This window comes from Zootoca vivipara, chromosome 7, assembly GCF_965207765.1.
Source record: "Zootoca vivipara chromosome 7, rZooViv2.hap1.1, whole genome shotgun sequence".
Classification (NCBI taxonomy): domain Eukaryota; kingdom Metazoa; phylum Chordata; class Lepidosauria; order Squamata; family Lacertidae; genus Zootoca; species Zootoca vivipara.
In genome coordinates, this window is record NC_142590.1 from 84,847,795 (window position 1) to 84,872,700 (window position 24,906).

The 24,906-nt window shown below is 44.2% G+C and overlaps 1 protein-coding gene across 4 annotated transcripts in view; it reads left to right on the forward strand.

Moving 5' to 3' along the window:
* Positions 1 to 24,906, forward strand: part of CDH4 (cadherin 4) — a 747,009-nt gene that overhangs the window by 152,406 nt on the left and 569,697 nt on the right. The window lies entirely within an intron of this gene.

Genomic DNA, 24,906 nt, shown 5'->3' on the forward strand with positions numbered 1-24,906 from the left:
CCTAGGCTGACGCATTTCACCTTCCAAAACTTGAAGGAAGAAGAGAAGGAAGAAGAGAAGGAAGATGAGAAATGTGTTGGCTATTTGCATGTAGCTCTGTTGGATATTCCTTGAATGTTTTATATGGAAGTGGACCTCATGTTATTCTTCAATTGGGTGGATATAATTCAGAGAAAAACAAAATATACTGCTGTGGGGTTACCAAAATATTGTTTTTGAGTATCCTTTTTGTAGGCTGTTCTGGTTCTGGAGAGTCCTATTATTAGCTCAACAAGCTGAGTTTCTCTGCATATATTTTTATATTTAAAATGTCTTTGTATTTAACATGTACAACAAAAAAGCCAGCCCCTGCGATCTGAGTGCAGATCCTCTGCTCCCACATTTTTGTAGGAAATGAAATTGCCTCGGATATTAAAATTAACACTTTTTAATAACAGAAATGTGATACCGTCCATTGAAGTCAGGCTTGAATTTATCTTAGGACTGTATATGTCATGGCCCGGGAGTATTTATGGAGTAGTTTTAAAAGTTCATTAAACTCGAGAGATTAGATATTGCCCTGAGCAGTGCTCCATAAAAGAGAAAAAATATAGTGCTATTACTTGGTAAAATGTTGTGCTATGTTGTTAATTTAACTCTCCTGAGTTCTCATCTTCTGATTCAAAAGACATTTCCTCGTGCTGTTAAATTTGACATTTTCAAAGAATCCCGGCCTGTGTCTCAAAAGCTTTCACCAGAAATTCAATATTGCACGTTTATTTCTGAAGGGGGAAGGAGGGAGGGGGGAGAGGACAGTCGCTTCAACCTACGGTTCCTCGGAAATGTCAAGCACATTGCTCTCCGCCATTTATCTCTCTTCCTTTTTACTGTGTCACTTGAGCTACTGAAACCTGATTATTTGCCCCTGCCCGCCTTGCAAAAACACAGAAAAGTCACAGGTAGAAAGCAGGGCTGGGGAGCACTTTTGGGTCTAAGGCTCATGTTGCCTTAGGAACGTCGCCGTGAGGACAATCTCTTGGAGGAAATGCCTACAAGCAGTGGGTGGTAGCTGCGGCAAAAGGACTCCAGGAGAACCAATGCAACTCTTTCCTTCTCTATTGCAGTCTCACCGCACAAAAAGACAGGTGTTTTTGGCTCCATACATCCACATCTCTTCAGCCAAGCATACAGATGCATCATCACAGCTCAAGGACACATCCAAGACAGGCAGAAGCAGGGCTGGCCCTACGGCAAGGCTGGGTGGTGCAGGGCGCCGGGCCGCCAGGGGGGCACTGCATTGCTCCCCCCCGTGGCAGCTGTGCTGTGCCCGCCAGACAGCTGTGTTGGGAAACGGGGCAGGGGGGCGCCGGAGGGATCTTTGCACCACGGCGCCAGGGCGCCAGCTATGCTTAAGACAGCCCTGGGCGGAAGCATTCAAAGAACACACAGAGTAGGCCTGGTGAGGGGTGTGGCCCAGTGAGAGTCTCTTGAAAGGCTTCCTGCAGCCCCCAGACCTGAAGTTCCCGAACTATGTTGCAATGGAAAGTGTTCAGGCCTTTGTATCCTAGTAACTAAGACCTGGAAGCCTTCTAGGCAGAGATGCCCTTGAAACTCAGCACTCTCGTGAATGCAAACTCTGGGAGCTCATAAATAATACTTCATAATAATTTTATTATTGCTATCCCACCCATCTGTCTAGGTTTTCCCTGCCACTCTGGGTGGCTCCCCGCAGAATAAAAATACCTAATACAACGTCAAACGTTAAAAACCTTCTGCCAGAGGGTCGTTGTGGCTACTCTGGAGTAACTCCGCTTGAGTCCAGTTTGTCTTTAAAGACTTTTATTGTGCAAAGTATTTACAATGCAGAGACATCTTAAAACATGACTTCTCATTCCGAATCAGAATCCGGCAGTGGCGTACATCTGTTCTTACACCAGCAAAGTAGTCAGGGCACCCCAAAACGCCTCCCCCTTGACTTGCGTCACGGTGCTCTCCTTAACTCTTGCGCCGGAAGGAGCGATGCCCTCTCTGTTTCCTCCCTCTCAAGGCGGTGGAAGGGCTCTCCAGCATCCTTGAGCCCTTGCCTGCATCTCTCCGCCCCGAGCTTTCCCATTGTTCCGCACGCTGGTTTCTCTCTCCCTCCAAGTCCTTCCCCTCCCCCCTGGCTGCTTCAGACCCACTGCTGCTCCCTGTGCTTGGCGAGGTGGACGTAAGGATGATGGGGGCTGGCTCCCTGTAGGCAGTCACCCTTACACCTTCCAATACAGGGCGGCCTTCAGATGTCTTCTAAAGGTCAGATAGTTGTTCATTTCCTTAGCGTCTGATGGGAGGGTGTTCCACAGGGAGGGTATCACTGCCGAGAAGTGGTTCCCTGTAACTTCACTTCTTGCAGTGAGGGAACTGCCAGAAGGCCCTCGGAGGTGTCCAGGCTGAATGATGGGGGTGGAGACGCTTCTTCAGGTATATACAAGAGCCAGTGTGGTGTAGTGGTTAAGAGCGGTAGACTCGTAATCCGGGGAACCGGGTTCGTGTCTCTGCTCCTCCACATGCAGCTGCTGGGTGACCTTGGGCTAGTCACACTTCTTTGAAGTCTCTCAGCCCCACTCACCTCACAGAGTGTTTGTTGTAGGGGAGGAAGGGAAAGGAGATTGTTAGCTGCTTTGAGACTCCTTAGCGTAGTGATAAAGCGGGATATCAAATCCAAACTCTTCTTCTTCTACTGGGCTTTGAAGGTCAGTACCAACACTTTAAAAATTGTCACTGGACAATTTTATTTACTTATTTATTTATTTATTTACATACACATGTTTTCACTTGAGGTGAAAAAGGTAACTGGGAGGATTCTTCATGAGGAAAATGGCACTGTGGGTGAGGAGTTTAGGAACTGTGCCCATCATCATGGTTTTCCACTGGGTACCACATGTAGCTTGGCCTTTTGTTGGCATTGTTATGAATTTTGAGGCGTAATTTCAGGCCAGTGTTAACCGGTGGTTGCAACAAGGAAGTTTGAGAGGAGCTCTCCACTTAAAATCAAATCAAATTGAGTTTTGAAGCAAGTAATCAAATTGTAGTTTCTCTCTCAGCAGGGCATATTCTGGCTTTGGGTGGCAAATTAAAGTATCCTCTGTCTTGGTAAAAATAATAACCTCCCTTGGAAAATACCTTTAACTAGACCTGCTCTTTGTTTCCAGACAGTGCCTTAAGGTAATAGCTGCCGTTACTGAAACCTCTGAATTAATAAAGCTGCTTCAGGACCTATTTTCGGCTACTTAACTTACCAATGAATCTCATTTTTTATCTGCTGTAAGCCACTCAGATGGGCGGGGTATAAACAATAAAATTATTATTAATAAGAATAATGTTTGCTCAGATTGTAGTCCCACTGAATACACAGGGTTGAGGTTTAAACTTTTGTTTGTTTTTGTGTGTCTCAAGGATGGGCTTCTGTTGAGCTGTTTGTTTGATTTTGGCTGAGAAGTTCAAACCTGACCTCTCCATTCCTCCTTAGCAAGGGCTGCTCCATCATTTTATATACCCTCCCATCCAAATAAGTGGGGGGGGGGGAGAGACTTGGCTTCTGGCGACTACCCTTCATTAACAACTTCCTTGTCTTTCTTTGTCTTTTTTTTAAAAAACTATTTTTTATTAAATGTTTTCAGCATAAGGTACAATAAAAGTCAAATTAATCTAAAGAGAAGGAAATAATGGAGGAAGATCAAAAATAAGGAAAATAAAAGAAATCAAAATGCAAAATTCAGAGCCCTCTAGCAACAATATATCTTATTCCATGCCAAGGAGGGTCAACCCTCCTAGCTCTGACCTGGGAGCTTGCCTTTGTCCACCAATCTCTACCTTGCTTCTCATGCAATGTCCTCTCTCTCCCTCCCTCTGCCTCCCTCCCTCTCTCTCTCTCTCTCTCTCTCTGTGTGTGTATGTGTTTCAGAGTGGCATATTTATTGTTTATAATACAGTTTTATAAGGGCTGTTCAAATAAGGGAAAGAAATAAAAGAATAAAGGAAGGGGGGAGGAACAGAAAGAAAAGAATAAGGTAAAAAGGACTTCCAGCTGTCCATCTGTCAGTTATATGAATACTTCTTTACAAGTCAAATATTCAGTCCAAATTAAGATCCTCCTTTGCTACTTGATATACCTAAAGCCTGAATATTGAGGGGCAGCATTATTATTATCTGAAAACACCTCTAACTCAACAACCAACCAGCTTTTATGGCTTGGACGGGTATATTTTGGGGTCCAGCAACCTGTTGGAAGAGATTCCCTTTCAGATCAAGCACTGAGACACATGGTATCTTAGAGGGATGGTTGTAGGTAGCCATGCTGGTCTGATGCAGTCTAGATAGATAGATGATAGATAGATAGATAGATATAGTCCAGTAGCACCTTAGAGACCAACTAAGTTTGTTCTGGGTATAAGTTTTCGTGTGCATGCACATTCCTTCAGGTACCGTTTATTTATTTATTTAGAGCAGGCATCTCCAAACTCCGGCCCTCCTGATGTTTTGGACTACAATTCCCATCTTCCCCGGACACTGGTCCTGTTAGCTAGGGATCATGGGAGTTGTAGGCCAAAACATATGGAGGGCCGCAGTTTGGGGATGCCTGATGTAGAGGCGATGGTAACTGGCCTATCTAGGAAGCCGAGTTGCTGCCTGAACTTAGCTTAATGATCTGTGCCATGCAAAGGATAACATCATCTTTGATTTATTGCTAAGGGCTTGGTCTTTTCTTGTGAGAAAATGAACTGAAATGCTCCTTTCAGAAAATGTGCACCCTAGCTTCTCGTTCTGCGCAGGACAGTATAATATATATCTATAATCTATCTATTTATACGTTTCCCCCAACTGCTATTATATCGTCTGAAGGCTCCTTTTGTAATTTAAAATGCATCTAGCAATTAAAGGAATTAGGAAGGCTTTTCAGATCCATCAGCCATTGCCCTTTTCTTGATGCTAAAGCCTTCCTTAACATCCAATATGTTTCTCATTTGTGAGGAAATGGAGTTCCTGTCTGCGCAAATAAACATGAATTTTAGCCTTTAGCGAGGCATTTTCAGGAAAGGGTAGGAACATGTATGGATATATTTGCTTGCTGAATTATGTAGAAAATGAGGGGAAGGAACCAGATAAAACAGTGTGCAGTTAAATCAGATCCCTGAAGGGATTATAAAGCTTTTCACATGACCCCTTCCAATCCCCCACAGAAAAATCCTGGGCAGTATTTTCAAGCACAGTATTTGCACCATTGGAACACCAATACTAAGTAAGACCATTTGCCCACATTTAGCTCAGTATTATCTGCACTGACTGGCAGCAAATCTCTGGGGTTTCAGACAACCCAAACCTCAACAGCAGATGCTGGGAATTGAACCTGAGACCTTCTGCATGCAAAGCAGATGTTCTACCACTGAGCTATGGCCCTTCCTTAAAGCTCTCAAAGGGTAGCTGCTCTCTCTCTGTGTGTGTGTGTGTACATTTGTTTGTGATGAGGTTTCCTTAGGTGGTGCTGTGGGCTAAACCACAGAGCCTAGGGCTTGCTGATCAGAAGGTCGGTGGTTCGAATCCCTGCAACGGGGTGAGCTCCCGTTGCTCGGTCCCAGCTCCTGCCAACCTAGCAGTTTGAAAGCATGTCAAAGTGCAAGTAGATAAATAGGTACCGCTCCGGCGGGAAGGTAAACGGCGTTTCCATGCGCTGCTCTGGTTCGCCAGAAGCAGCTTTGTCATGCTGGCCACATGACCCGGAAGCTGTCTGCAGACAAATGCCGGCTCCCTCGGCCTATAGAGCGATATGAGCGCAGCAACCCCAGAGTCGGACACGACTGGACCTGATGGTCAGGGGGCCCTTTACCTTTACCTTTTTATCCTCAGAATTACTCTGTATTTTTAGATTCAGGTAGGTAGGTGTGTTGGTCTGACATAGTCGAGAGAGAGGGAGAGGGAGAGGGAGAGTCCAGTATACCTGAAGGAGCGTCTCCACCCCCATTGTTCTGCCTGGACACTGAGGTCCAGCGCTGAGGGCCTTCTGGTGGTTCCATCATTGCAAGAAGCCAAGTTACAGGGCAGAGTGCCTTCTCGGTAGTGGAACGACCTCCCACCAGATGTCAAAGAGAAAAACAACTACCAGACTTTTAGAAGACATCTGAAGGCAGCCCTGTTTAAGGAGGCTTTTAATGTTTAATAGATTATTTTATTTTATTTTTCTGTTGGAAGCCGCCCAGAGTGGCTGGGGAAACCCAGCCAGATGGACGGGGTATAAATAATAAATTATTATTATTATTAATTTTAGTAGTAGTAGTAGTAGTAGTAGTAGCAGCAGCAGCAGCACCTTAGAGACCAACTAAGTTGTGTCTCTAAGGCTCACATGCCTTTTCTACTAAGCATTTACTTGAGTACAGGAAGAGGTCTGAGTCTGAGGCATACCATCTAGCTCAGTACTGCCTGCGCTGATTGGCAGCAGCTCTCCAAGATTTCCAGACAGGATCTTCTCCCAGCCCTACCTACAGATGTCTGGAGATTGAACCTGGGATATTCTGTGTACAAAGCAGATACTGTACCACTGAGCTATGGTCTTTCCCAAATAAATGAGCAGCTCCTATTCCAGATCTTGAATGTGGCTGCCTATTGCCTCAGCCTCACCTTGCAATATGCAGCTATGTTGATAAATGAAGTCCAGTTCTGAAACTTCATTGCCTGCTTAGTACCATTATCCCTGTTCAAGTTTCCTCAGAGCTTTGAAGGATGATGGGCCCCATCTAATCAGAAAACCAAACTTGAATCGATCAGAAGCTGACAGTTCTGGAGAATCCCTCAGGATGTCAGTATTCCCAAGAGAGGTTGAGTTAATTTGTTTAATTTTCACACCCATCACTCTCTCTTACAATGGTGGGCTGGATTATAGCTTCGATGCATCAGCCAAATTTCACACTTCTTAGCATTTCAGGTGGGGGGGGGGACGACCAATGTCATTCAAACGACATGCAGCACCTGGCCTGGAGAGAAATTTAATTGTAATTGTGATGGTGGCAAACAAAGGAACATGATTGTTCTTGGCAGCAGTTCATCATGGAAACACCTTGCAGGAGGGAGTGTTCATCAGCTGTGGTCTTTTGACACTCTGATTTCAGCTGGTTCATTTATTTTAATTTGAATTGGTGTGTGCGTCTGTGTATGTGTTTAAATCATATTAACATTCCATTATGTAATGTTCCATTGTGTTATGATGTCTTACCAACCTCGTGTATAGCCATACTTATTACCCTACTGACAGAGCAGTCCTATGCATAGGAAGCCAGCAAAAATTGTGCCAATTTAACTTAAGCCAATGTAAGTTACCTAAACTCCATTCAAGAACAGACCTGCTGTCGACTGAGGTAGCCTAAGCCTGGGAAAGGGAAAACGAGACTTCAAAATTGATTTTGACTTCTTCTTCTTCCTCTACTTCTCCTCCTCCTCCTCCTCCTCCTCCTCCTCCTCCTCCTCCTCCTCCTCCATTTCATTTCTATACCTCTTTATATTTTTAAGAATAATCTCAAAGTGGTTTACAGCATATTAAACATCGATAAAACAATCCAGAATCAAACATTTCTGAAGAAAGTCAAATATAAAGTGTACATATATAAGCAACATATAAAGCAACATAATTAACAGGAAACTAAAATATTATCTTAAAGTTTTCAAAATAAAACATTGCAGAGGAGGTCAACTACAGAATACACCATCATTTGACTTACACTATCCTTTTTCATAGAATCATAGAGTTGGAAGAGACCACAAGGGTCATCCAGTCCAACCCCCTGCCAAGCAGGAAACACCATCAAAGCATTCCTGACAGATGGTCAGCATAAGTTCCACCAGGTTGCTAGGTCACATGACTCAGCTGAAAGGGTTTTGGAAAATGTATAGGTCTCTCATTGTACCGTCCCACCCCAACATTCCCCTGGGATGCCCCTTTTGGGACTTACACAGTGGGTTGTTGTTGTTGTTGCTTTAAACCAGCTTAAGTTTCACTGACTGAGCCACCACAACCCCAGCTCTGCCAGGTTGAGGGAGTAACACTGGCATAGCCCTGACTGAGCCTATTCCAAATCTGCTCACCCTGGCAGATGTTGTGTTTGCATCGCACTTGTAAATGAACTCCTAACCCCATTAGTAGTAGTAGTAGTAGTACTACCGGTAGTAGTAGTAGTAGTAGTAGTTCTATTGATACCCTGTCCTTTTCACCAAATGAACCCAGGGTGGCAGACTCAGCAATGATAAAACATTTTTAAAGTAACTGACAACAGTTTGAAAACATTCTAAAAACAATTCAAAATATTCTCAACCAGTGATCTCAGGGTTGCCAAGAACAGGGCCTTTCAACCATCAAAGGCTTGCCTAAGCAGGAATGTTCGCTTAAAAATTTCTCCTGAAAGGCAGTAACAAGAAAGACAGGCACACCTCACTACGGAGGCCATGCCACAGATGGGGAACCACCACTGGCAAGGCCCTGTCATGGGCCAACACCAATGTTTAGCTGCCAAGTATCTCGTTTTTCGCAGGAAACCCCCGGATTTTAATCTGTTTCCCGCTGTTCTCCCAAATGGAGAAAAATCCCGGAAATCCCCCGGATTTCCTACCTGCCAGGGAGCTTCCATTTTGGGTGCTGCTCTTCCCATGTGTGGGCACCGAAAATCGGGCAGAGCGTCTACGCATGCCTGGTGGCCATCTTGGTGGTGGCCGCATGGCAGTGGCCGTCACCAAGATGGCCGCCGCCATGCGGCCACCACCAATATGGCTGCCACCATGTGGCCACCACCAAGATGTCCACCGCCATGTAGCCACCACCAAGATGGCCACCGGGCATGCGTAGAAGCGACTTCCGGTGCCACTCTGCCCAATTTCCGGTGCCAACACATGGGAAGAGCGGCTCCGGTAGTTGCTTCTACACAACTTCCAGTGCCGCGCCGCTGCTGATCCCGCATTTTTCAGCGGGAGACTTGGCAGGTATGCACAATGGGCAGCAGCCTCCAATCTTAACCCATGGGTGGCACAATTAACAATTGGCCCTGTGGGTTGGAGGTTTCCTACCCCTGTCCTCATCTGCCTACCAATGATGTGAGTGGGGCTTGGCAATGCACCCCACTTCTCCTTATATGTGATGAGACTGAACACCCCAACAGGTCCAACTCCTTTGTGCAATCAGGATCATCGGGGGGGGGGGGCAGGGAGGGAAGAAAAGCAGTAAGAGAGCAAAGTTGCAAATGCTATTTGGCAGCCTTGTTGCTATTTCAGAGTCACTAAACAAATAACTGTTGGAAGAAGCAAACCTGTGAAAAATAAAACATTTCCCTTGTTCTTTAACGAGCCAATTTGTAATTATTTTTATTATTATTTTAAAGAAAAGCCTTTCAAGGAACTCTTCCTACATCTCTTCGAAATCTGTTTGCAAATCTGCTAAGTGTATATTTTCTGTTGAAGGGAGCTATGTTGCTGCAATGTTTTTGCGTTCGTTTCATGAGAAATATGTGAAACCTTCTGTTTCATAAAAGAACCAAGAGCAGATGGGGTAGTCTCAGTGGCAGATTCTGCCGAAGGAAGTGTCAGCTTTTCAAGCTGAATCCTCACCCCTATTAACGCCATGATGTTTGGGAAGCACTTGCAAGAGAATAAGCCCTGTATGTGCTCACTTCTTCAGCTGAACGGAGCAAAGAGTTGCTTGTGTCAGGCAGAGGGGGCAGGAATCATTCATTCATTCATTATTTAATATTATTCCTCCACAGAGCTCAAGATCTGGCATGCACGATCCCTCCCCCATTTTATCCTCACAACAACCCTGTGAGGTAGGTTAGATTGGAATGTGTTGACTGGTCCAAGGTCATCTTTGTGACTTAGTAGGGATTTGAACCCTGGCCTCCCAGGTCTCAGTCCTATGTTCTAACCGCCACACCACACTAGCTACCTTCCACAGGAGGAATCTGAGGCCTGGACTAGACAATATGCTTACCAAATGTTTGCCTTTCTCCCAGATATCATCACTGGGGAGGGTCAACACTATTACTGCAGGGAGGAGCATGCCTCTTTTCTGCTAAAAATTGCCCCTGAAGTTGCCCACAGTATTAAAAAGCAGGGAGGGGAGGGGAGGTACTCACCCCTCCCTAGTTGCATTAGCCCATCCAATGAGCAAAGCACAAATAACAAATAAATTATAAATGACATGTATACTTCTTTATATATGCAGAGAGATTATATGATATGACTATGGCACATTGAATGCATTGCAAACAAGGCTATACAGCTGCACTGGGGCTGTGCTGAACAAAATAAGTTGAACAGGTGTGGGGTGGGGTGTGTTTGTGATCCAATGGTTCAAAAGACTTCAAATTTCTTAGTACATTTCCAGGTCGAAACAAATCTTACAGTTCCTTGCAGGCACTTTCCGCTGAACTCCATTCTAGCATTTGACCAGAAACCTGGACAATTCTTGGGGGTTGGGGGGAACAGGCCTGAAACAAAAATCTAGGCTCCTTCTCCACTTCTGGAACTCCTCTAAGGAGACAGTGACTGAGCACACTCCACTCCTCTAGAGAAAAGTGAAGGGAGGGGAGTCAGTCCTCCGCTGGTTTTGTAAGGTACTTACCTACTCTTAATAATGAGGCTAACAACATGGGTTATGCTTACGTAAATCTAAATTTCCATCTGAAGAAGAGGAAAGGGGGAAGAGAAACAGGAATGCAAATGGACGAATTTCAGCAAATGCAGTTAAAGCGCTTACCATGTCTACTTCGCGTCTAATTCAGTGGGGCTTAGTCCTGCATATAATTGGGGTTGAGATTGTGGTCTGGTTTTCGTTGGAGGGTGAGGACTAAGGCATTAAGCCAGATGCTTTTGGGGAAAGGTGTATTATAAGGAAAGGAGAGTGTCAGAGGGCCGCCGTGGCTACTCTAGAGTAACTCCGCTTGAGTCCAGTTTGTCTTTAAAGACTTTTATTGTGCATAGTATTTACAGTGCAGAGATAGCTTTAAAAATGACCTCTCAGTCCGAATCAGAATCCAGCAATGGCGTACGTCTGTTCCTACGCCAGCAAAGTAGTCAGGGCACCCCAAAACGCCTCCCCCTTGACCTACGTCACGGTGCTCTCCTTAACTCTTGCGCCGGAAGGAGCGATGCCCTCTCAGCCTTCTCCTGGTCAAAGCGGTGTAATGGAGCATCCTGGAGCCCTTGCCTACATCTCTCCTCCCCTGAGCTTTCCCATCGTTCCGCACGCTGGCTGCTCTCTCCCACCCACCCCTGGCTGCTTCAGACCTACTGCTGTTCCCTGTGCTTGGCAAGGTGGACGTTAGGATGATGGGGGCTGGCTCCCTGTAGGGAGTCACCCTTACAGAGAGCAAGGCAGCCTCAGAGAGAGATGTGGGGGTGTTTTTGGGGGGTAGGATTCCAGGTATCAAGGCAGTAAATGCCCTTATATGTTGACTTTCAAAGTTGGCGTATTAAGTTTTTGTCATGTGGTAGTTTAGACAAAAGGGATGCGGATGGCGCTGTGGGTTAAACCACTGTGCTGCTTGGGCTTGCTGATCAAAAGGCCGGCGGTTCGAATCCCCGTGACGGGGTAAGCTCCCGTTGCTGGGTCCCAGCTCCTGCCAACCTAGCAGTTCGAAAGCATGCCAAAAAGTGCAAATAGATAAATAGGTACCGCTCCAGCGGGAAGGCAAACGGCATTTCCATGTGCTGCTCTGGTTTTGCCAGAAGTGGCTCAGTCATGCTGGCCACATGAGCCAGAAAAACTGTCTGCGGACAAACGCCGGCTCCCTCGGCCTGTAAAGCGAGATGAGCGCCGCAACCCCAGAGTCGTCTGCGACTCGACTTAATTGCTAGAGGTCCCGTTAGCTTTTTAGTTTACACAAAAGGCAAATGCAACATTGCTGATAGAATAAATTATACTTCCCCTATGTGTTTAGATCGGGGAGTTTGGGTAGTAGTGGTGAAATAATAATAATAATAATAATAATAACAATAATGCAATTTATATTCTGTTTAATGCCAAAATAGGCTTCTGTGCCATTTACAAAGTATAGGACCTAGTTCAACAAACATTAAAATATAAGCACCCATAATTAAAATGCACAGTAAAACTCTCCCATTAAAATATAAGCATTCATAATTAAAACACACAATGAAACGATCCCATTAGAACAACACAGCAATTAAAACAGGAGTCTCCGGGAAAGGGAAGGTTGTTCCACTGACAGAAGTAGCCACGATCCATGATCCAGGTTGGAGTTTGGCTTCCCTTTGGAAGGTGGCAGGTTTCTCTTGAAATGCCTGATGAAGGACCAGCAGGAGGGGAGAGAGTTTGATGTGCCTCCTCCATTGCTTTGGCTGTGTCTGTTTGGTTTCATTTTATGTCCATGATGCCTGTGGAGCTAATAGGTTTAAGGAGGGTAGAGCAACTTGTGTCTGGGTAATGGGGACTCCTGGTAGTCAAGTGTGCAGTCCTTGTGAGAGTGTTGCTGTAATGGAAGCTCTCTTTTCTGTGTGTGATTGGTGTGGCATCTTCCCCTCCGCCCGAAGGCTCTTAGCCAGATGGAGGACAAGAAAATGGGGACTTTGGTTCGGAATAAGTAGCAGCTTAATTGCCCTCTTTCAAACCATTATGGTTCCTGAAAGCTTTATCACTAGTTAACGCAGCATGTAAAGTTCCTATAATGTTAATTGTAGGGGAAAAAGCAGCAGAGAGTCAAACTAGGGCTGCAATTCTGCAAAACAAAAGCTCTGTTGGAGCATTGGGGGGGGAGTAGATAAAGAGATATACTTTAAAAAGTAATGCTTTGGGGGGCTGTCTCATGCTGATGTCTTTATTGTTTGTTTGTTGGGTTTCTTACCTACCCTTCACTGCAAGGGCCCAGGGGCTGGTTACAACAATCTTTGGGTAGTGTGATATGAAAACATTGGAGTGACGTAGAATTTTTCTCCAGGAAGGCTGGAAACCAGTTTCTATCTCTTTGCCACAGGGCACCTCTAAACTGTCAATATTTTGTGGGAGGGATACAAGCACAGAGTGGGAAGATTAAGTCTGTGCAATTAAAGTGCTCTGTTACTCTAGCACAGGGTTCCCAAACTAAGGCCCGGGGGCCGGATGCGCCCCAACCGCCTTCTAAATCTGGCCCGTGGACGGTCCGGGAATCAGCATGTTTTTACATGAGTAGAATGTATCCTTTTATTTAAAATGCATCTCTGGGTTGTTTGTGGGATCTGACTGGTGTTTTTACGTGAGTAGAATGTGTCCTTTTATTTAAAATGCATCTCTGGGTTATTTGTGGGACATAGGAATTCATTCATTCATCCCCCCCCCAAAAAAAATATAGTTCGGCCCCCCACAAGGTCTGAAGGACAGTGGACTGGCCCCCTGCTGAAAAAGTTTGCTTACCCCTGCTTAGCACAACAAATAAACTTTCACTTTCACTAAAAACAGGCATTTTGCCATTGGGAAAGTGACTGCTTGGAAAAGAGTAGAATGAATTATTATTATTATTATTATTATTATTATTATTATTATTATTATTATTATTATTTGTACCCAATGGAAACTTTTCCTTCGCTCTTGCAATGCACGGGAAGTATAGATCATTAGCACTTCCTCTCCACCAGTTTAGTGTTGCATTGAAATCTCCCCAAGGCAAAACGGTATAGTTCAACCTTCTCCAATCTCCTTCAGATGGTTTTAGACACCATTGTCCTTGACCATTGACCATGCTGGCTGTGTCTGAACAAGACCTGGAGGATACCAGGTTAGGAAATGCTGGTTTAATGAGGAAGTGATGGGAAGGAAATGATTCGGGAACTGATCTTTTTAGAATGTGTATGAGAGAGTAAAGGGAAGGGTTCTTTTACATGATGCATAATGCTTTCTCACTTGGTTCAACACCCTGAAGTACAGTGGTACCTTGGTTTACAACCATAATCCATTCCGGATTATGTAAACCAAAACAGGTTGTAACCCAATGGCATAGCTGCCAAGTTTTCCCTTTTCTCGCGAGGAAGCCTATTCAGCATAAGGGAAAATCCCTGTAAAAAAGGGATAACTTGGCAGCTATGCCCAATGGGCATCCAAAAGAAAAAGAAGAAGAAAAGGGTTGTAATCCAAAAAAAGGGACACACACTTCCGGGTTTGACGTGGTTGTAATCCAAAACGGTTGCAAACCAAGGTACCACTGTACTTGACTCCAGTTGATGCTTTTGTTCTCTAGTGTCTCTTAAGAAGATAATCTGGTGGGGAGAAGGGAAAGCAAATTAAGACATAAAGTTTCAGCAGCAAGTTCAAGCTACCATGCTAGATAAGCAAGGACAATGGCTCTGCATTTTTGCGTATGTGAGTTCTGGAGTTTAAATCACCTTCACCTAATGCATTAGGTCTGAAGTTAATGGATTTTTTTTTGGTCACTGAACAATGCTAGGAGTCAGGCTTGGTGACAGGAAGGCAAGATTAAGAGACCAGGATGGGAGATTGCAAGGTCAGAAGGTTGCAGTGCCAGTTGAGGAGCGATCTACTCACTTGCTCAGATGGCAACCAAGGCTGACATTCCGGAAAGCATCAATCAAGGCAGGCTGTGGTGGGCACAAGGTAATGGAGGGAAAAGCAAAGAAGAGCAGGATACAGTGAAGGAAGGATGCAAACTTGCTGGTTGTGTTGGCCAAAGGATGAGCATGCAGAAGCAGGGGTTTCTGTAGGTAGGAGGTTGATTAGGAATGGAGGATAAATTCATTCAGTTTGCATCTCAGCATTGAACCCACCTAATTTGCAACATGTCAACAGAAACATGGTGGTGCTTTGCAATTCACACACTTCTGAATTTTGTGATGAAATTCTTGACCACCAGCATGCTCAAAAGCAGGCATCCCCAAACTGCGGCCCTCCAGATGTTTTGGCCTACAACTCCCATGATCCCTAGCTAACAGGACCAGTGGTCAGGGATGATGGGAATTGTAGTCCAAAACATCTGGAGGGCCGAAGTTTGCGGGTGCCTGCTCAAAAGCTTACAAAGTTGAGTAGATTGGGGGGAAGTATACACACAACATGTGCATATATATGCACACAAAACATGCAATTCAAAATTGGTTGCAAAAAATATATTAGGCAAAATTACATACCAAAATGCATATATTACACAACTGATCACACACACACACACACACACACACACACATGCACCCACACACATGATCCTACTGCTCAAGGCAGGATGCATAGCTTTCCTGCTTCTATTTTATCTTCTCAACAACCCTGTGAGGTAGGTTAGTCTGAGAGACTGTTGCTGGCCAAGGCTGGCCATTGAGTTTCATGGTTGTGTGGGAATCTGAACCCTGACATGTTGATGAAAATATATATGTACTTTCACGCAGACTTTTTTTAATGCAAACTGGTGCATAAATTTGAATTTAAGATTGGAATATTAGAAACCAACATTAACAGATTCATCCAATCCGATTTATGACCCATTTGAGGAAGACAGAACAATTGTGCTTCCTTTCCACCATCAAGCCAAGGAAGTGCTGATAGTTCAAGGTTGGGCATACAAGTTGTCAGACGTCAGGACCAAGTCCATGTGCTAGCAAGTTATTGGGGTACAGGAAGCAGTGGAGTGACTGAAAACTGGAAACACAGAAGGATAGCATGGTGGCTTCCCTTTGCAATGGGTTGCCATGCCCAGACTGAAGGAACACAGAGTATCATAGTTACATACCGTAGTAGGCTGTATGTAGAAGATCAAACCTATCCATTCTGAAGGAAATCAGCCCTGAGTGCTCACTGGAAGGACAGATCGTGAAGCTGAGGCTCCAATACTTTGGCCACCTCATGAGAAGAGAAGACTCCCTGGAAAAGACCCTGATGTTGGGAAAGATGGAGGGCACTAGGAGAAGGGGACGACAGAGGACGAGATGGTTGGACAGTGTTCTCGAAGCTACGAACATGAGTTTGACCAAACTGCGGGAGGCAGTGCAAGACAGGAGTGCCTGGCGTGCTCTGGTCCATGGGGTCACGAAGAATGGGACACGACTAAACAACTAAACAACAACAACAGTTGGCTGTGGAATGGGATTGAGTTTCTGGAATCAACTGAGATACACTTCCCATCTTAAACTAGCTGTGTTCCCTTCATCCAAGCAGTGGTCATAAATGCGTGGGGAATAATTAATTGGTGCCTGACTCATGGAGCTTGTAAATCAAGCCGTTGGGACCTGACACACAGCTCTGACAGAAGACCCTGTGGTGGTCTGGGTCCTGTCACTCAAAGTCAAGAATCATTAGGCACCCTAAACTGAAAAGTATTGAAGTGATATTCTATACTTGCATGGGTTTTTTCCCTTCAGAATCCAGCCCTCAAAGTTTATTTTATGTAGTAGTAGTAGTAGTAGTAGTAGTAGTAGATAATTAGTTCTAGTAGTAGAGAACAACCCACCAACTTCTTGCAGCTGATTGGAGCTCTGGATTGAGTAGGAAGCTTTGCCTAAGAGATCTATAAATCAGGTTGTTTGTTAAAATTAAATTGTAGTTAAGCCAGCATTGTGTGCAGAGTTCCTTTAGAAAATCTGATTCTCTGTGAGCGTGGTTACGGTTTTTTTCTCTCCCCTCCTTTTCTCTTCTTTAAAAGGAGCTCAAATGTGGTCCCTTGCAGATAAATATAAATGTGTGGCCGAGTGAAATTTGGATGAAATGCACCTTTTTAAAGATGCAAATTGAAAATTAAGCCTCAAAACAATTGAATCCCCCCCAAGCTTTTCAGAAAAAGGGGATTGTGGAAACTCTGGCGTCGGGCTTGAAATGCTATTCCACCGTGAGCTCCGCTGTAAAGATTTTGGAGTGAGGACAGGATGTTCTCTTGGAAATATTCAATAGCCACTCACAAAAAACAAAAACATAAATGTGTATTGGCCAAATGAAGAAGGTCTATGGAGGGGAAGAATAATGCTGTTGATTGCTAAATGGGACATATCTGGTCTCTGGCTATACATTTCATTACAGGTGCCGTCTGTTGGTTAGCAGTGCATAATTATATGCAAGGGGAGTTAATCCTGATCCCTGCTTGACCCAAATCTGCTCTCTGATAGCATATAGAGCTTTTGTATTTCTTATTTCGGATGTTTCAGTGCAGACATGCATTTGGATGGTGTTTGGATGACCTACTGTATCTACAAGCTGCTTACACAATATCATAAAGTTGGAGGCTCTAAGAAGCCCAGCCAGAGATCATGAAGGGTTTGGAAATGCTAGCAGCAGCAACTAAGAGGGGAAATGTCCCCTCTCCCCCCAGCCTCCAGTATCGGAAATCAATCTGATCTTTGTGGAAATTCCTTCCCTAACATCAAAAAGACAGTGAGTTTGAGCAATTGCAAATATACCAAATCATCCCAAGGAAATGATTAAATATGTGAATTGCTACAATGTGGGAAAATTCCAGGTCTGTATTATTTGCTAGGAATGTATGTCTATACAGTTGAGTGGCAAACACCCATCAAATGAGGTATCTCCTCAATACTTATAAATGTGTGATTTTCTTTCCTGCATGTAGTTTTACACCTGGGGCGTCTTATTTTTGCCACCAGTCTCCTGTATTCATAGATTTTAAATGCTAGGTGAACGTGGGTGACATAACAATGGATCAAAACAACAACAACAACAACAACAACAACAACAACAACAACAACAACAACAACATAAACCCTAAGGGTGTACTGGGCATATCTTAAAAGCCTACAATTGGCTGCTGAGTTTGTGTGAAATAAATCATTGGGTAGCATTTTTTTTTAAAAAATTCCCTGTGCTTGATCTTGATATAAACAGGCTGCCATTAAAATAAGATATTTAACAGCCAACATGGATTTTGTTGCTTGGTGTAAAAAATCCACGTTTAGCAGCACATAGAAACTGTGGAGTAGATGAAAGAACTAAGCTCCAAGGAAAGGAAGGCAGAGCAGTGAATGCTGATCATCAATTTTTGGTGCCACACAATGTCTTGGGGTTGTCGACTGCTTTTATATGTTGGGTGTGCTTGCTGGGTCTTACTTGGGAAACAAGGGTGGTAGTATTTCAGTCAAGGCTGACCCAAGACATTTTGCCGTCTGAGGCCAAGAACAAGATGGCGCCCTCCCTCAAGGCACACACAGAAACCAATAGGACTGTCGGTTGAATTTGAGTGAGATGGGAGTGTCTTCCACTACCCTTGAGGGCAGTAGGCTTGTATAGGGGTTAAAGGGCAGGCCACATGTCACTCATAGCTTTGGCCTCACTCCGCCTCATCGTATGACCGGGCCTGATCTCAGTGTGTTTGATTAATAAGGCCCAGCAGGAGGGCAGGGGCTAGAATAGGGTTAGAATCTAGAACACAGGTCTTCATAGTGGGTTGCATTGTGGCCAAAGTTTGAGTCATGCCTTGTGTGATTGTGGAACCTGCTGGATCCGGTCCCTGGTTGCATGGAGGTTTCTAGTTATGTTCAAGTGAAGGTGAGTTGATACTCACTACACTACTACTTAAGAGTAACTTTCCAGGCATCAGAACAATTCCCTGTCCTGCAATAACCACTGAGTGCATAGACAGTATTATGAGTTGTGGCAAGGATGAGTGCCATGTATTTATTATTATTATTATTATTATTATTATTATTATTATTATTTCTGCAAATAAGGAGTTTCGGGGTTTCTTTTTTTCTTTTAAAAGTTTGCTTTCATGTGAAGGTTTCAAAGTCATCCTCAGAGCAAACAGGTAGCCTGATACCACGGTCTCATTCGGTCTCATTCGTATGCTGAAGTTTCCATCAATAAAAAGTGTATGCTTCAATCCATCTTGGAAACATCCTTGTCTCTCTCCCCCCCCCCTTCCCACCGCCACCTTTCTGTAAATCAATGTTAGCTTAGCAGCTGATCACGACCCATCAGGGCATCAATAAGCAGCCCGTGTGTGAAAGGGAAACCCATCTGCGTGAAATGCAATCCGCAGCAGCCTTCTATTCTTCAGTAACCTTCATGGGAGCGCTGGGTCAAAGGGGGGCAATTGATTCCCTGGGTGCCTGCATTCAATCGAGGGAAATCCCTGTGCTCTAACTAGCCTGAGCTGGAGACAGACAGACTGCCAACTACTGGCACAGCTGAAATTGGATCAATTTTTGCAAAGGCCTGTTTAAATTTCAGCACTTGCAGCCGGTTCTCAAGCTGAAGTATCGTGACTCAAATTGAACACATGAAACAGGGCAAGCCCAGGTGGGCCTGTAAACACCCCACGATCCCACTTTATTTTAAAAAATAAGGCTGGTCCGACTTCCACACTTCCTTTTTGTCCTTTCAGGTTGAAACCATCCTACTTGGGAGGTTTTTAAGCAGAGGGTGCTGACCTTTAAAGTCCTAAATGGCCTCGGTCCAGTATACCTGAAGGAGCGTCTCCACCCCCATCGTTCTGCCTGGACACTGAGGTCCAGTTCCGAGGGCCTTCTGGTGGTTCCCTCACTGCGAGAAATGAGGTTACAAGGAGCCAGGCAGAGGGCCTTCTCGGTAGTGGCGCCAGCCCTGTGGAACGCCCTCCCACCAGATGTCTAGGATATAAAGAACTACACGACATCTGAAGGCAGCCATGTTTAGGGAAGTTTTAATGTTTGATGTTTTATTGTGCTTTTAATTCTGTTGGGAGCCTCCCAGAGTGGCTGGGGAAACCCAGCCAGATGGGCGGGGTATAAATAATAAATTAGATGATGATGATGATGATGATGATGATGATGATGATGTCGTCTTGGATGCTTTGTTTGGGATTCCTGCATTGCAGGCGGTTGGACTGGATGACCCTTGGGGTCCCCTCCAACTCCACGATTCTATGATTCTACTTCCTTCAAATTCATTACCTCCTGCCTCAGCAGCACAGCCCATTTACCTTCTTGGGTTGTCTCAGCCTTGAGGACTAGTTTGGTTGAAAGGCAGCAAGAAATGTAAATCACATCATTGCTTGCCTTCCTTTCCCTCCTTAGCCATAATACAATTTCTCATCAGTCTGTTTCTGCACATTGACCCTTTCCCCCTGTTTCTGAAGCCCATGTTGCTTTTCCCTCTCACTATGCTTCACTTTTGTCCCCTTCCCTATTAAGACAAGTTATTCATTTAAAAGCCTTTCTAGACCACTTAATATTTAAAAACCTCTCAGCGGCATAGCTGCCAAGTTATCCCTTTTTTTAAGGGATTTTCCCTTATGCTGAATAGGCTTCCTCGCGAGAAAAAGGAAAACTTGGCAGCTATGCTCAGCGGTATTCAGAAACAAAACCAGAGATAAAAACCAGCGGTGTTGTTCTCACATGTGGCCTGAAGCAACTTATGGATGAATTGCAGGAGAAATGGGGGAGAGCACCCACTTTCAAGCCACTACCCTGTCATAGACTGAGAGGAGATATGGTAGCCATCTTCAGAATCTAAAGGGCTGTCCCGTGGGAATTGGAGCAAGCTTGTTTTCTCCTGATTGGAGGGTAGGACTCAAACAAGTGGCTTCAAGTTACCATAAAGGAGATTTTGACTAAACATTCGGGGGGGGGGGACTTTCTGACTGTAAGAGCTGTTTGGCAGTGGAACAGACTCCCAGGAGAGGTGGTGGACTCTCCTTCCTTGGAGGTTTTTAAACAGAGGTTGGATGGCCATCTGTCATGCATGCTTTAGCTGAGATTGCAGGGGGTTGGACTAAATGACCCTTGGGACCCCTTCCAACTCTACAATTCTGTGATTCTATTAATATTCTGTGGGATTCAGTGCCACGAGCAACATTTTCCTTCAAGACAGTATGGCAGATGGCCTATGCCTGGGTTGTTTGCTGAATTGTGGAGGATGTTAGCCCTTCTGACCACATTGTCTGTTGCTCAGGGTCATCCATTGCCTCCACTATCCTTACGAGCTTCCACTATCCTCAAGAAACTGCAGTGACTCATTTCTTTTATCCAAGCTTCTCTCTCTCTCTCTCTCTCTCTCTCTCTCTCTCTCTCTCTCTCTCTCTCTCTCTCTCTCTCTCTCCCCTTCTCTCCCCTTCTCTTTAACTCCTGTGCAATATCGGAGAGTGTTAGAACAATGCCACCTTCAAGAAGGTGCCAAGCAGGAAGGAAATAATCATTTCATTATAAACAGTATGGGGTAAATTCTGCTCAAATTAGAGCACTGAGCGATGCCAGAGCTGGAAAGGGATGTTAAACACACACACACACACACACACACACACACACACACACCCATCCAGTTTCCAACTCTGCATGCAATATAACAGCCGATGAGAGCTTTCTATAAAATTTGTACTCGGTGAGGGAGACGATACTTAGGACGTCCATGGCTTCTCCAAATGGTGAAACGATTATGCAGACTTAAATGAGATAAAGGTTTTACAATGCTGCCCTATATGTGTCTACTCATTGAGTTCAACAGGGCTTGAGGATTGCAGTAGTTTAATCCCACACAGGATGTGGGTTGCCAGCCTGGTGCCCATGGGCACCTGTGCCTTCCAATGCTTCTTAAGGTACCTGTAAAAAAAGGTATCAGTAAATTTCCCTTTCTGAGATAGTCACCATTTTATTTTTCTGACTTCAGTTTAGGTCAGGAGATGTTTTCCAAGATGAAGAAATGTATATGTGTATCTATTGGGGTTTTTATTATTTTAATGAGTGGTATGTTTTGTTTTTATAGCTCATTTTATTGGTCTGTGACCATAACCAACAATTCTTCATACATTACATTTCCTCTCAAAAATCCACAATACGTGAGATGGGAGAGCATGCCCCCAACCATTTTCCGCTCCTGTCTCTTTTTCTGCTCTTTTAGGTGGCAGCCATTCTGTGCTATGCCACAGCTCCAGAGCTGCCATTTTGTATTATGCCACACGCCTCACGGCAGCCATTTTGTGTTATGTCACACACCCAACAGCAGCCATTCTGTAACTGGCATCCGTGGCACTTTCGCAACATCCCAAATGTGTACTTTGGTCCAAAAAGGACTATAAGTGTTATGTGCCCATACAGCCAGGGTTTTCTTTATGTTCTACTGGTATGTTTGTTTGTTCCTGCCCATCTCTCTCTCTCTCTCTCTCTCTCTCTCTCTCTCTCTCTCTCTCTCTCTCTCCTTATGGCACAAGCAACCTTCAGATAGACACCCAGAAACATAGGAACTGTTGTTCCTGTGATTCGTCATTCACAGGCATTGTTTATGAATGAACTGCACAAGTCTGGATCTCTTTTTTTCCAGAACCCTGTTTGTATCCTGGTTACAGTGCTCCAGCACTTCTTGAGTATGAATTTACCCAGAGTTCCATCTTGCTCTTCGACTCCACTCTTCTGCTCAGCAAATTTCCATAGGCAATTGTTTCCTGTGACTGAAAGTGAGGATTGCTTACCTTTGGCCCCAAGAAATGACTTGCTTTTCTGCGTTGTCAGATGAATGGCAACTGATACGATTCCAGCGTTAAACGTTAGAAATTTAAACGCGTGGGCAGGGTTTCAGAGACTCTCCCTAGGCAGAGCGCTTATTCAGGAAAGATACGTTTTGTGGGATCTGAAAGTACGCCATCCCATCAAAATAGTTGAATTTTTTTAAAATAAGAGTGCTATCCGAACAAGGTTTTTGTGCTCTATAGGGATTCAGACAAGGGCTATTCACTGGAGATTTCAGGGACTGAGCCTGGGCAATTTTTTTAAAAAAAAAAAAATAGAAAGCTTATTGTTTATGTGCAACCCGTCCCCATCTCCATGGGTGTTGCTCTGAGCTCCCAAGGCAAAAGTTGGGGTTCAGATGTGATTAACCTTTTTTTTTGCTGCTTGCTGCCTCTTTCCATAAACAATCCCAGTTAATGCTGACACCAAATTAGGTGTTAATTGGAATCCCCGAAGGGAATGATGCTTAGGTAGCATTACTAAGTTGGAGGTGAGGCTTAAAGGCTCTGGGAGACGGGTTTTTTATTTATATATATATATTATTATTATTTTATCCAGAAAGCCCTACCCAAAACCTGAGTTCGCACTGTTGCTTTGAAGAAAGGCTCATCAGTGTGCGAAGCAGACTTCTGCCTCCAGGCCATTTATAGTGCCAGAGCTTGTGAAGCTAAAACAGTTTGATGTGTAATTGCAGGAGGAAATGGAAAACCTGCTGAGCATGGCGGGATAGAGCGCCTTATCACCCTTTATGTGCATCCAGTGCTTGCCGAAATTGCCAGCGGATCCGCGGCGCCGACCGAACGGTGACATTTTTCATGGGCTGCCGTGTTCTGAATCAACACTGCAACAGTGCGATTAGAATAGGTAAAGCAGGGGAAACAATCAAAGAGCTACATGTGACAGATCAAGTTTTACTCATTCCTTCCTCCTCATTGCCTGCTGCCTTGTGTGATATGCAAAACAGCTTCTCCAGACGCATTACACTTTCACATTGCCTGAAAATTGAATTTTATTTGGTGGCCTGCGTATAATTTATAGCACTCTTCCAATACACTTCAGTTCTCATTTAGCTAAAAGTGTGTTCTTTATTTCCTACTGGCAAGGAAACAGAAGGGATAAAACACACACACACACACACACACACACACACACACACACACCAGCACTCTGAATATTCAGCACCACTTACAAGCATATCGGAACCGAACTATTGAAGTCTGAAGCCGCTCTGGGTATCTTATTGACAAGGACTTGAATTTACAGGAGTAAAAAGATGTACTTGACTCCCAGTGGTATCACTGCATCCTAGTAGCAGGTATAGACATGAGGATCAAGGGTAGAAGCCAAAAGGTGCAAGGTAGGGACATGAGAGGACCCTGCTGGATCAAGCCAATGGCTGATCTGCTCCAGTCTCTTGTTCTCACAGTGGCCAACCGTTTGCCTTTGGGAAACCTGCAAGCAGAATTTGTGTGCAAACAGCACTTTCTCTGTTTGTTATTTCCATTTGCTAATATTGGCTCAGACACGAAAGCAGAATGTAGTCAACTTGGCTAGTCGACAATGATAACCTTATTCATTTGCCGCACCCTTTTTAAAGCTGGTACCCATCCCTGCCACTTATGAGAGCTTTTATTAAAAGTTACTTTTATTGTTTACGTATTGGATTTCTATATGTCCATTTTTCACATGTGGTTCCAGGGTGAATCACAAACATACCGTAGCTGCTTGTGCATTAAAAGTACGGTATAGAAGCACCTTGGACTTGTAAAGGGGTAAAAGAGTATTGGGGAATGATTCATAATCAATTGAAAAAAATGTTTAAAAGTACTCCCCCCCCAAAAAAAAACCCAAACCAGAGTTCTTTCTGTTGGGGATAATTCAGACTGAAATTCCCAGGTGTCAAAAAATGTTATTTATGTATGCTACTACTGTGGCCCGTATTTTGTTAGCCCCCAAAATGGAAAATGAGCCAGATCCCAACCAAAGAAGAATAGCAACTTAAGCTGACAGAATATGCTCAGCTTGCAGACATATAGAATAAGAGAACAAGAATAACATGCGTTTAGAGAAGATTGGAAAACGTTTATTGAATATATAGGAAATACTTATGTACAGCTGAAAATGTTGGCAGCATTAAGATAAATTCAGCAGTGTAAATAAGTTTTGATGGATGCAATAAGGGAATACTGAATGGTTTCGTTTTTTGTAAAAATATGCAGGGATTTATGATATGTAAAATGAACCATGAAGAGAGAAGAAGGGAAGTTATTGACATTTTAAGGATGTTAAAGTGAGTATTTTAAATTGCAAAACAGTTTTTTTTTAAAAAAAGTATAGTATAGAAGCACCAAACAAAAGCCGTATTCAAGTTAAACCAAAACATCTGCTGGACAAACCAAACCAGGCACCCTGAGAACTCTGGGTGAAGAGATAATATCTTCAGCAGGCACCCAAGAGCATGTGTTTGCCCTTTGAGGGGAAAGTATTCCATAGCTGGGGTGCCAG